This window comes from Babylonia areolata, chromosome 12 (assembly GCF_041734735.1).
Source record: "Babylonia areolata isolate BAREFJ2019XMU chromosome 12, ASM4173473v1, whole genome shotgun sequence".
Lineage (NCBI taxonomy): Eukaryota > Metazoa > Mollusca > Gastropoda > Neogastropoda > Buccinidae > Babylonia > Babylonia areolata.
Window position 1 is genome coordinate 33,227,422 of NC_134887.1, and position 10,000 is coordinate 33,237,421.

At 46.4% G+C, this 10,000-nt stretch overlaps 1 protein-coding gene across 1 annotated transcript in view; it reads right to left on the minus strand.

Annotated features, from left to right (window-relative positions):
* The window catches only part of LOC143287903 (galanin-like G-protein coupled receptor npr-9), a 28,028-nt gene that overhangs the window by 14,846 nt on the left and 3,182 nt on the right, over positions 1–10,000 (minus strand). The gene's annotated exons all lie outside the window — the stretch shown is intronic.

Here is a 10,000-nt window from a genome sequence, read left to right on the forward strand (position 1 = left end):
TTTGTATGTGTGTCCCTCCCACTGCCTAAATTAAGTTCTTTTGTTTTCTCTACGTTAAGTTCCAGAAAGTTATCCTCTGAAAAAGAGTTTATGACACTTATTTCTGACACTTATGGAGAGGCACGTGAATTTCAGTAATCTGTATATTTGTATATAGCTATTTCCATTTGGTGCCATTTAATTTATCTTTTTATTTTCTATTCATTTTATTTGTTTGTTGTTTTCTTCTTATGTTGGACATGTGCTGGTGCCAAAAAGAACATCTCTGTACCAAAGTATAGACAATAAAGCTTGTGTATTGTGTATTGTATTGTGTATTTCTAAACAAATACTGTGAAATCGAAAACTGATCTTTTAAGAGACCTACTAAACTAAAGCCATGTCGTCAACATATTTTACAAGACTGAGAAAAAGATCTGAGCACCTGTTGTCATTAATGTCGAAGGAGAAAAGCAGAGGGGATAAAACACAACCCTGGGGAACTCCAGTATTCACAATAATGATTTCAGACAATATGGACCGGCCAGGAGAACTGACATTCAGACGATAACGCTGAGGCCGATCACATAAAAACTTATCCATAAAATAAGACCAGCTGTTACATCGAGGTCTATAAGTTTCCTGATTAAAATATGTTGAATAGTGTTTAAATCAGCGGATAGATACATAAATAGTACCCAAACAGTTGTTCCAGATTTGTCCAAATGACGTGCGATGATATCGACTGAAGTACTTGTCGTATCACCAACACCTCGTTTGGCCCTGTATGCAAACTGTAATGGATCCATGCGATCAGGGGACGACTGCAGAGGTCTGTGAACAGGAAGCTACGGGACAGCATCAAACTGACCAGCTGAACTTTTCCCCTTCTCCAAATAACTTATTTGCTCTGTCCAATGAAGTGTTAGGGAAAAGTATGGATTCTCCTCTTTTGACGATTATTTCTCTTCTGTAACTTTTCAGTAACTTTTTTTTCTCTGAGAAAGGCAATTGCAGAGTCATTCTCACACAATATAGCCTGCTTGACATCAACCAGCCTTCATATCAGAAGGAAAACTACATTGAAACTGATGTCCTTAGTGTCCTGGAAACTGCTGACGAATGCAAATGGGAGATTTATCTCCTGAATCTCAATGCAGCACTTGACACAATTGATCACCCAATCTTTCTGGAAATGTTGAAAGACTTCTGGCATTCAGGACAGAGCTCTTGGTTGGTTTGTGTCAAACGTGATGTGTTGTTGTCAGTCACGTGTCGTTGATGACTGTGTGTCTGCTCTTAAGTCACTTTGCATGTGGTGTACCCCAGGGTTCTGTGCACGGACTTGTTTTATTCACACTTTATTCTCATCCGTCGTCTGATGCCATTTCTGCACACGGTCCTGACTTATGTAGGTATGTAGATGACACCAAGTTGCCCAAAAGCCATATCACCTGATGAGTTCTGAGATGTTGGTATAGTATTCAGTTAAGCGTTGATGATGTTCTCTTTTGGATGAACAACAGCAGGCTCTTTTGCTGAACACTGATGGAACTGAAATGCTTGTTGGCACTCCGTTGCAAAATAAAGTGGCAAGTAGGTCAGTAAACATCAGTGGTAATGACATCAGTTTTAAAACATCCGTCAATATATCTCAGAGTGAAACTTACTATCAGATCAACAGTTTGTCGCATGTCATTCTTGAAAAAACCGCCGCAGTGCATCCAGATCTTTCAAGAGATGAAATATAAAGATAAAGATATGGTAACCCCCAAATTACTTCTCAGTGTTAATTTGGTACTATACAGTGTACCCATAGAACAATTTTCACAGCTCCAGCGAATTCAAAGCAGTGCAAAATGGTGCGTCCTGCATAAAAGAGAGCGAGATCGTGTTCTGTTACGGCTAAGAAAACTTCATTTGCTGCCCATAATATTTCGTTGCCAAGATGGCCATTTTGCATTCTGCTACTTTGATGGTACCACCTTCCATACTTTGTTTTAATGAAATAAACTTCACACAAATCAGTCACCACATTCTCTCCAGTACTCCACTGAAAACTCTTGAAAGTACCCGAAACATGTTTCAGTTCCAGCCTTCAGTGTGTAAAGAATCACCTCGAGAGCTATATTCAGTAAATGTGGAGTTGTGGTTTGGAAACCGAGGTTAAAACGTCGTGAAGTCCCCATGAGGAGTGGGAGGGTGGGTGGACAGAAAAAGGGGTGGACAGTAAGCAGAGTGGGGAGAGAGCGGTAGTGAGGTGTGGGTGGGTGAGGAGCGGGAGGAGTGAGGGGTGTAAGTGGGAGGATGTGGCACAGGGGGTGGTAACTGTGTGTGTGGCTTGGGCAACGTGTGCACTGATATGCACTGGAAGGGAAGGTACTCATGTGAGAATGCCCAGTGTGTTTGTTGGTAAGGGGGAAAGATAGCGAGCGAGATGGTGGGAAGTCTGGTGTTCAGGCCACAGACCCTTTCAGCCTCTAAAGGAGTTCATGTACTAGCAGGTCTACACATCTGTTAACCTGGAAGAAGGAAGGTAGCAGAATGGTTAAGACGCTCATCTGCCAATACAGTGTCCGTGAGGGTCTGGGTTCGAATCCCTCTCTCGCCCTTTCTCCCAAGTTTGACTGGAAAATCGAACTGAGCGTCTAGTCTTTTGGATGAGACGAGAAACCGAGGTCCCGTGTGCAGCATGAACTAGGCGCACTGAAAAAGAACCCATGGCAACGACGGAGAGAGTTGTCCTCTGACAAAATTCATTCGAAAACATCCACTCTGATAGTTTCACAAATGTATACACACGCACTCTAGGCCTGACTAAGCGCGTTGGGTTGCGCTGCTGGTCAGGCATCTGCCTAGCAGATGTGGTGTAGTGTATATGGATTTGTCCGAACGCAGTGACGCCTCCTTGAGAAACTGAAAACTGAAACCTGAAACCTAACCTGGAAGATTGGAAAAATCTCCACCCTTTATTTGTATTTGTATTTGTATTCCTTTTTATCACAACAGATTTCTCTGTGTGAAATTCGGGCTGCTCTCCCCAGGGAGAGCGCGTCGCTACACTACAGCGCCACCCATTTTTTTTGTATTTTTTCCTGCGTGCAGTTTTATTTGTTTTTCCTGTCGAAGTGGATTTTTCTACAGAATTTTGCCAGGAACAACCCTTTTGTTGCCGTGGGTTCTTTTACGTGCGCTAAGTGCATGCTGCACACGGGACCTCGGTTTATCGTCTCATCCGAATGACTAGCGTCCAGACCACCACTCAAGGTCTAATGGAGGGGGAGAAAATATCGGCAGCTGAGCCGTGATTCGAACCAGTGCCCTCAGATTCTCTCGCTTCCTAGGCGGACGCGTTACCTCTAGGCCATCACTCCACTTTAGCCACCAGTGCCGTGACCAGGATTCGAACCCGGGACCCTCAGATTGAAAGTCCAACGCTTTAACCACTCGGCTGTTGCGCAAAACCATTTAGTGGGGATGAATTAAAACTATGTTCATGTCTTACATGACAGTAAGTATCAAGCCCCCTTTACTATGTATAATCAGAATGCCGATAATTAGAGTTATGGCCCCTACTGTCCTCTCCTCTCCTCAGTAATGCTGTACAACAACAGCTGGTAGCCCAGTTGTTAACAAAAGCAATGGGAGGGAGGGGGTGGGGGCGACGGATGAAACAACTGGAAATGCTGCAACCACTGAAATTGAAAAAACAAGAACAAAAAAAAAAAAAAAAAAAAAAAACCATACATCAACCAGCGACAAATAAACTCTACTCTGGACCATTAAGAGTACAACTGAATTTCCAATAAAATCTGTTTTAAAAATATTCCAGTGAAATATCGACTGGTGCAGTCTTTCCTTACTTCGGAGGCCACGATTCCTTCCGATACCCCCCAAAGTGCCCGTGAACAAAGCAAACAAACAAAGCAACAAGAAAAACAAAAAACAACTAAAAAACAGGTGTCCATTTTCTGCCGCCGAACCAGCAGCGCCACATCCCAAAACCATCCGAATGGCGTGTGACTGTTCCCAGAGTCATTTCAGAAAGTGAAGGTGCTGGATCCGGAAAGGCTAAAGCCACAGATATTGTGGCCTCTTAAATGACTGCTTATTTCTTATATGACTGCTGACTTCTTTAAATGACAGCTTGAAAATATGATCTATGAGGGTTTGAAGCTGAGCTTGTCTTATTTTCATTGACCGTGGCGCGAGAGGGTACCATTGTGCCAAGGGCAGTAACTCTGGGTGCGCCCCAATTTTTTTTCGGGGGTGGGGGTGGGAGGAGTGGGGGGAGCGGCTGGGGGGTGGGGAGGTGGGGGGGGGGGGGGCATGTAAAAATGAGTTCAGCAGACACTGAAGAACATTTCAAGACCAGTCTACTTTATTCCTGGGGTGTGTGTGTTGGGGGGGCGGGGGGGCAGGGGGGGGACCGCGGGGGGCGTTCGGGGGGGGGGGGGGGGGGGTGCACAGTAACCCCCTCGGCCTTGCGGACTGCTTCCAGTGCACTCAGTGGTGTTGTCTGCCCATCTCTTTGTTTGTCTTCACCTTCTTCTCTCCCCCTGAACTGTTCCCCGGAGGGTGGTCATGGGGAAAAAGAAGAAGAAGGAGACGACGACGACGACGACGAAGAAGAAGAAGAAGAAGAAAGAAAAGAAGAAGAATGAAGAAGAGGATTCATCACAAGCATCTATAAGAGAGCATTGATGATATTGAATTTTGAATATTAAGAGAAACAGACATCAGCATTACATATAAGAACGATTTAACGAAATCCACATTGCCTCATTTGTGAAGAAACACATGTGCAATTATGGACAGAGACATCCATAGGTTTGAAGTCGCTAAAGCTTAACAGGGCTGTCATACCTGTACAATGAAGTAAAGACAGCCGACGCAGAAACTGATTTGGTGCAGTCTTGCTATAGCTTGGAAGATGGCTTTTACACCAGGTACCAGTTGCATTGCTTGCTTTTAACTTTTTGACAGTTACACGTGACTAAATGCCCACGTTGACCGAACTACGCCATTGGTCAGTTCCATACTGTACGCAGTTTGTAGCGGGTTACGACCATACTAGGCTCTTCCGTCCGAGCAATGCAACTGGCTCCAGGCGACTGGGGCATTTCCTGTCAACCTCAGGCAATCCGTTAACCTCTTCTGCCCCCATGTCATTACGTTAAGTGGGTCTGGAAAGGTGAGAGAGAGGGGAGGAGGGAAGAAAGTCAGAAAGGAGAGAGAGAGGGGGGGGGGGGGCGGCCACACACACAGAGAGAGAGAGAGAGAGAGAGGGTAGCAATTTGCCATGGGTTCTTTTCCAGTGCACCAAGAGCGTGCTGCACACGGGACCTCGGTTTATCATCTCATCCGAACGACTTAGACGCTCAGTTCGATTTTCCAGTCAAACTTGGGAGAAAGGGTGAGAGTGGGATTCGAACCCAGACCCTCAAGGCTGCTGCTGGCCTGTCGACAGATAAGCGTTTTAACCATTTTGCCTCCTTCCTCATATGTGTAGCAGTAATTGTAGTTGTAATAGTTGTAGTAGTAGTGGTGGGTTAGCAGCAGCAGTGGCAGCAGCAGTAGTAGTAGCAGCAGCAGCAACAGCAGTAGTAGCAGCAGCAGCAGTAGCAGTAGCAGCAGCAGCAGCAACAACAACAGCAGTAGTAGTAGCAGCAGCAGCAGTAGTAGTAGCAGCAGCAACAGCAGTAGTAGTAGCAGCAGCAACAGCAGTAGTAGTAGTAGCAGCAGCAGCAGCAGTAGTAGTAGATGCAGTAGCAGCGGTTGTAGTAGTAGCAGCAGCAACAACAGCAGTAGTAGTAGCAGCAGCAGCAGCAGTAGTAGTAGTAGCAGCAGCAGCAGCAACAGCAGTAGTAGTAGTAGTAGCAGCAGCAGCAACAACAACAGCAGTAGTAGTAGCAGCAGCAGCAGTAGTAGTAGTAGCAGCAGCAGCAGCAGCAGCAACAGCAGTGGTAGTAGCAGCAGCAGCAGTAGTAGTAGTAGAAGCAGCAGCAGCAACAGCAGTAGTAGTAGTAGAAGCAGCAGCAGCAACAGCAGTAGTAGTAGCAAGAGCAGCAGCAGTAGTGATGATGATGGAGTCTCCCGTCGGTTCGACGGATGAGTAGGCAGGCAGGCTTATCTGTCGGTGTGTGTCGTCGTTCCGACATTAGCCTGGTTGCCTGACCAGCACAGGTGACTTTTTTTTTAGTGAGGAGGAGTTGTGCAGTCCCTTCCCCACTCTCTCGCCTACCGACGCTCACAGTCCCACAGGTGCAGATACTGCCACGTGTAGAACGGCCTCGGCAGGTGCAGATTTTTTCTTCGGAGCTCCGTCTCCTAGGGGGGCTTCCAGCCAAGGATAGGAGCTCCCCCTGCCCTTTGGTCATCATCTTCCACCTTCACAGCCGTTGGGAAAGGTTTCCTCCTCCGCCTGGTCCGTCGTTGTGAGACTACACATGCGGCAGGTAGTACTGGGTTACATGGTACCAGTAGCAAGGGTTATGCCCATGACCTGACCAGCAGTAGCAGCAGTAGGAGAAACAACGTGCCCCTCAAGGGCTCTTCGTCCAGATGCTGATGACAGAAGTGTCCTCGTCTCTGAAGCGGACAGAGAGAATCAGGGTGAGATTTCAGCAGTGCACATGTTGAACTCACTGACTTTGGTTCTCACTGTCACCTTCCTCTGTTAACTCTCTCCATACGAACGGCGAAAGAGACGACGTTAACAGCGTTTCACCCCAATTACCACCATCAAAATATTGCAAGCGGAAGGCTCTTATACTGAAGACGTGAATGTTGACAAAGAATACCACAATTCTGACGACAGAAGCTAAAGGATGGGTCATTGAGACACCCACTGGACATCCGAGGGGTCTGTGTAGAGGAGAAGAGAGGACTGGCCGTACTGAGTGAGTTAAAACAGATTGATTGATTGATCGATATGGATACTAAAACAGCGCTTATCCTCGGTCGGAGACCAAGCTCTAAGCGCTTTACAAACGCGGGGTCATTTATACAGCAGGCTGCCTACCTGGGTAAGAGCCGACTGACGGCTGCCATTGGGCGCTCATCATTCGTTTCTTGTGTCATTCAATCAGATTTCAGGCACGCACACATACACACTCAGACAAACATGTAACATTTAACATTTTACGTGTATGGCCGTTTTGTTTATTTACCCCGCCATGTAGGCAGCCATACTCGTTTTCGGGGGTGTGCATGCTGGGTATGTTCTTGTTTCCACAACCCACCGAACTCTGACATGGATTACAGAATCTTTAACGTGCGTATTTGATCTTCTGCGTGTGTGTACACACGAAGGGGGTTCAGGCACTGTCAGGTCTGCACATATGTTGACCTGGGAGATCGGAAAAAATCTCCACCCTTTACCCACCGGGCGCCGTCACCGAGATTCGAACCCGGGACCCTCAGATTGAAAGTCCAACGCTTTAACCATTCGGCTAGGAAACCGTTCTTGTCAAGCTGTCATTCAAAGAAGTCAGCAGTCACAAAAGAAGTCACAAAATCTGTGGCTTTAGCCTTTCCGGATCCAGCACCTTCACTTTCTGAAATGACTCAGGGAACAGTCACACGCCATTCGGATGGTTTTGGGATGTGGCGCTGTTGGTTCGGCGGCAGAAAATGGACACCCGTTTTTGTTGTTGTTTTTTTTTACACGAGCACTTTGGACAGTCTTCGGAAGGAATCGTGGCCTCTGAAGTAAAGAAGGACTGTACCAGTGAATATTTCACTGGAGAAAAAAATCGTTTTTCGCTGTTTTTATCGGAAATTCAGATGTACATTTAATGGTCCAGAATATAGTTTGTTTGTTGCGGGTTGATGTATGTTTTGTTGTTGTTGTTGTTTTTTCAGTGGTTGGAGCATTTCCAGTTATTTCGTCAGTTCCCCCCATTGATTTTGTTCATGACTGGGTCACTACAGCGTTACTGTTCATGACTAAGTCACTACAGCGTTACTGTTCATGACTAAGTCACTATAGCGTTACTGTTCGTGACAAGGTTACTACAGCGTTACTGTTCATGACTAGGTCACTACAGCGTTACTGTTCATGACTAGGTTACTACAGCGTTACTGTTCATGACTAAGTCACTATAGCATGACTGTTCATGACTAGGTCAATACAGCGTTACTGTGTCAGATGGTGGATACTTAACGCTGGATTACCTTGGGGTGTTATAACCAGTTCCAGCTGGTGGGCGCTTATTAATACATTGGGATTTTAATAGGCTATAAGTTGATGATTTGAATGAGAGTGTGAGTTCACCAGGGGGTTATCACATTGTACCTTTATTGAAGTAATTAACATTAAAAAAAAAATTTTAATTGTGAGTTCTTGTGTTTGCGAGCCACCTGAAATCACTGTGTGAATGAAGAATCCGTCCATGCATTTTGCGAATTTGTACACAATAGGCAGACTTGGTATTGACAAGGCTTCCTTGGTTCCAGCATTCTCAGTTGAACAGAGCTCGCCGTAGCGTCCCCCCCCCCCCTCTCTCCACGCGCGCTTTGCTGTCAGTTATTCTTCTTCTTCTTCTTCTGCGTTCGTGGGCTGCAACTCCCACGTTCACTCGTATGCACACGAGTGGGCTTTTTACGTGTATGACCGTTTTTACCCCGCCATGTAGGCAGCCATACTCCGTTTTCGGGGGTGCTGTCAGTTATGAATTGAGCGTGTTTTGCCTGTTGCTTTCTTTCAGTGAAGGCACCGGCACACCCCCTCCTCCTCCCCTTCCTCCTCCTCCTCCTCCAGCACCTCCTCCCTCCCCCCCCCCCCCCCCCCCCCCCCGCCCCTCCTGCCCCCACGCACCCCCATCCCTCCCTCCCTCCCTCCAGCCTAGCTCTGTCAGTGGCTCAGTGGAGAAATCGATGACATGGACAGGAAAGAACAGCGAGGATGGGAGAGTAAAGGATCGATTAACAACAAACAGTGGTGACTCTCTCCATTCACAAGGTACTCAGCTTCAAGTCAATGCTGCTTATGCTCTGAATTCAGCCAGCACACAGGTAAATAAAAGGTACATTGGAACAAACCCAGACACTTCTTCAAAAACGGAAGCTCCGGATACTTATATATATATATATCGCCTATCCTTGGTCCGAGACCAAGGTCTAAGCGCTTTTACAAACACGGAGGCATTTGCACAACAGAGTGGCTGCCTCCATGGGCAGAGCCGACTGACAGCTGCCATTTGGCGCTCATCATTCGTTTCCTGTGTCATTCAGTCGGGTTTTAGTCACGCACACACATACACTCAAAGAGACATGTAATATTTTACGTGTACGACCGTTTTGTTTATTTACCCCGCCATGTAGGCAGCCGTACTTCGTTTTCGGGGGAGTGCATGCTGGGCATGTTCTTGTTTCCATAACCCACCGAACGCTGACATGAATTATAGTATCTTTAACGCGCGTTTTTTATCTTCTGCGTGCGCATACACACGGACGGGGGTTCAGGAATGTTGACCTGGGAGATGGGAAAGATCTCCACCCTTAACCCACCAGGTGCGACAGGGTTTGAACTCAGGACACTCGGGCCAGAATCCAGCACTCTGACCATTTGACCAGTGCGCCCGTCGGTCGGCTGAAATTATGGTGCTTAGAGCCTCGCCGACCACTAAGGCCATCTCAAGGCTATCGCCACGTTAAATACCTACTACAAGTGTAAAAAAACAAACAATTAAAACGAGTCACCACTTTAAACTTTCCACTCAAAGTTTAAAAAAAAACTTCCATAGTTTAAAACCTTCAAATCTGATTTAAAATGTTCACTTCTTTCAAGAAGTCTATCAGCGCCCACGGAGGGACATCACGAAACAAGATCTTCAAAGAAACCGCCGTGTAATGTCTGTGTCTAACGTTATGCAGATCCCAACAGTCAAGGAGCACGTGTTTTATGGTGAGAGGCTCATCACAAGGAATACATCGAGGGGCCTCTTCCCCCTTCAACAAGTAAGAATGAGTAAGAAAAAAATTAATTAAAAAAAGTGTGCCCCGCATGCAGTCTGCA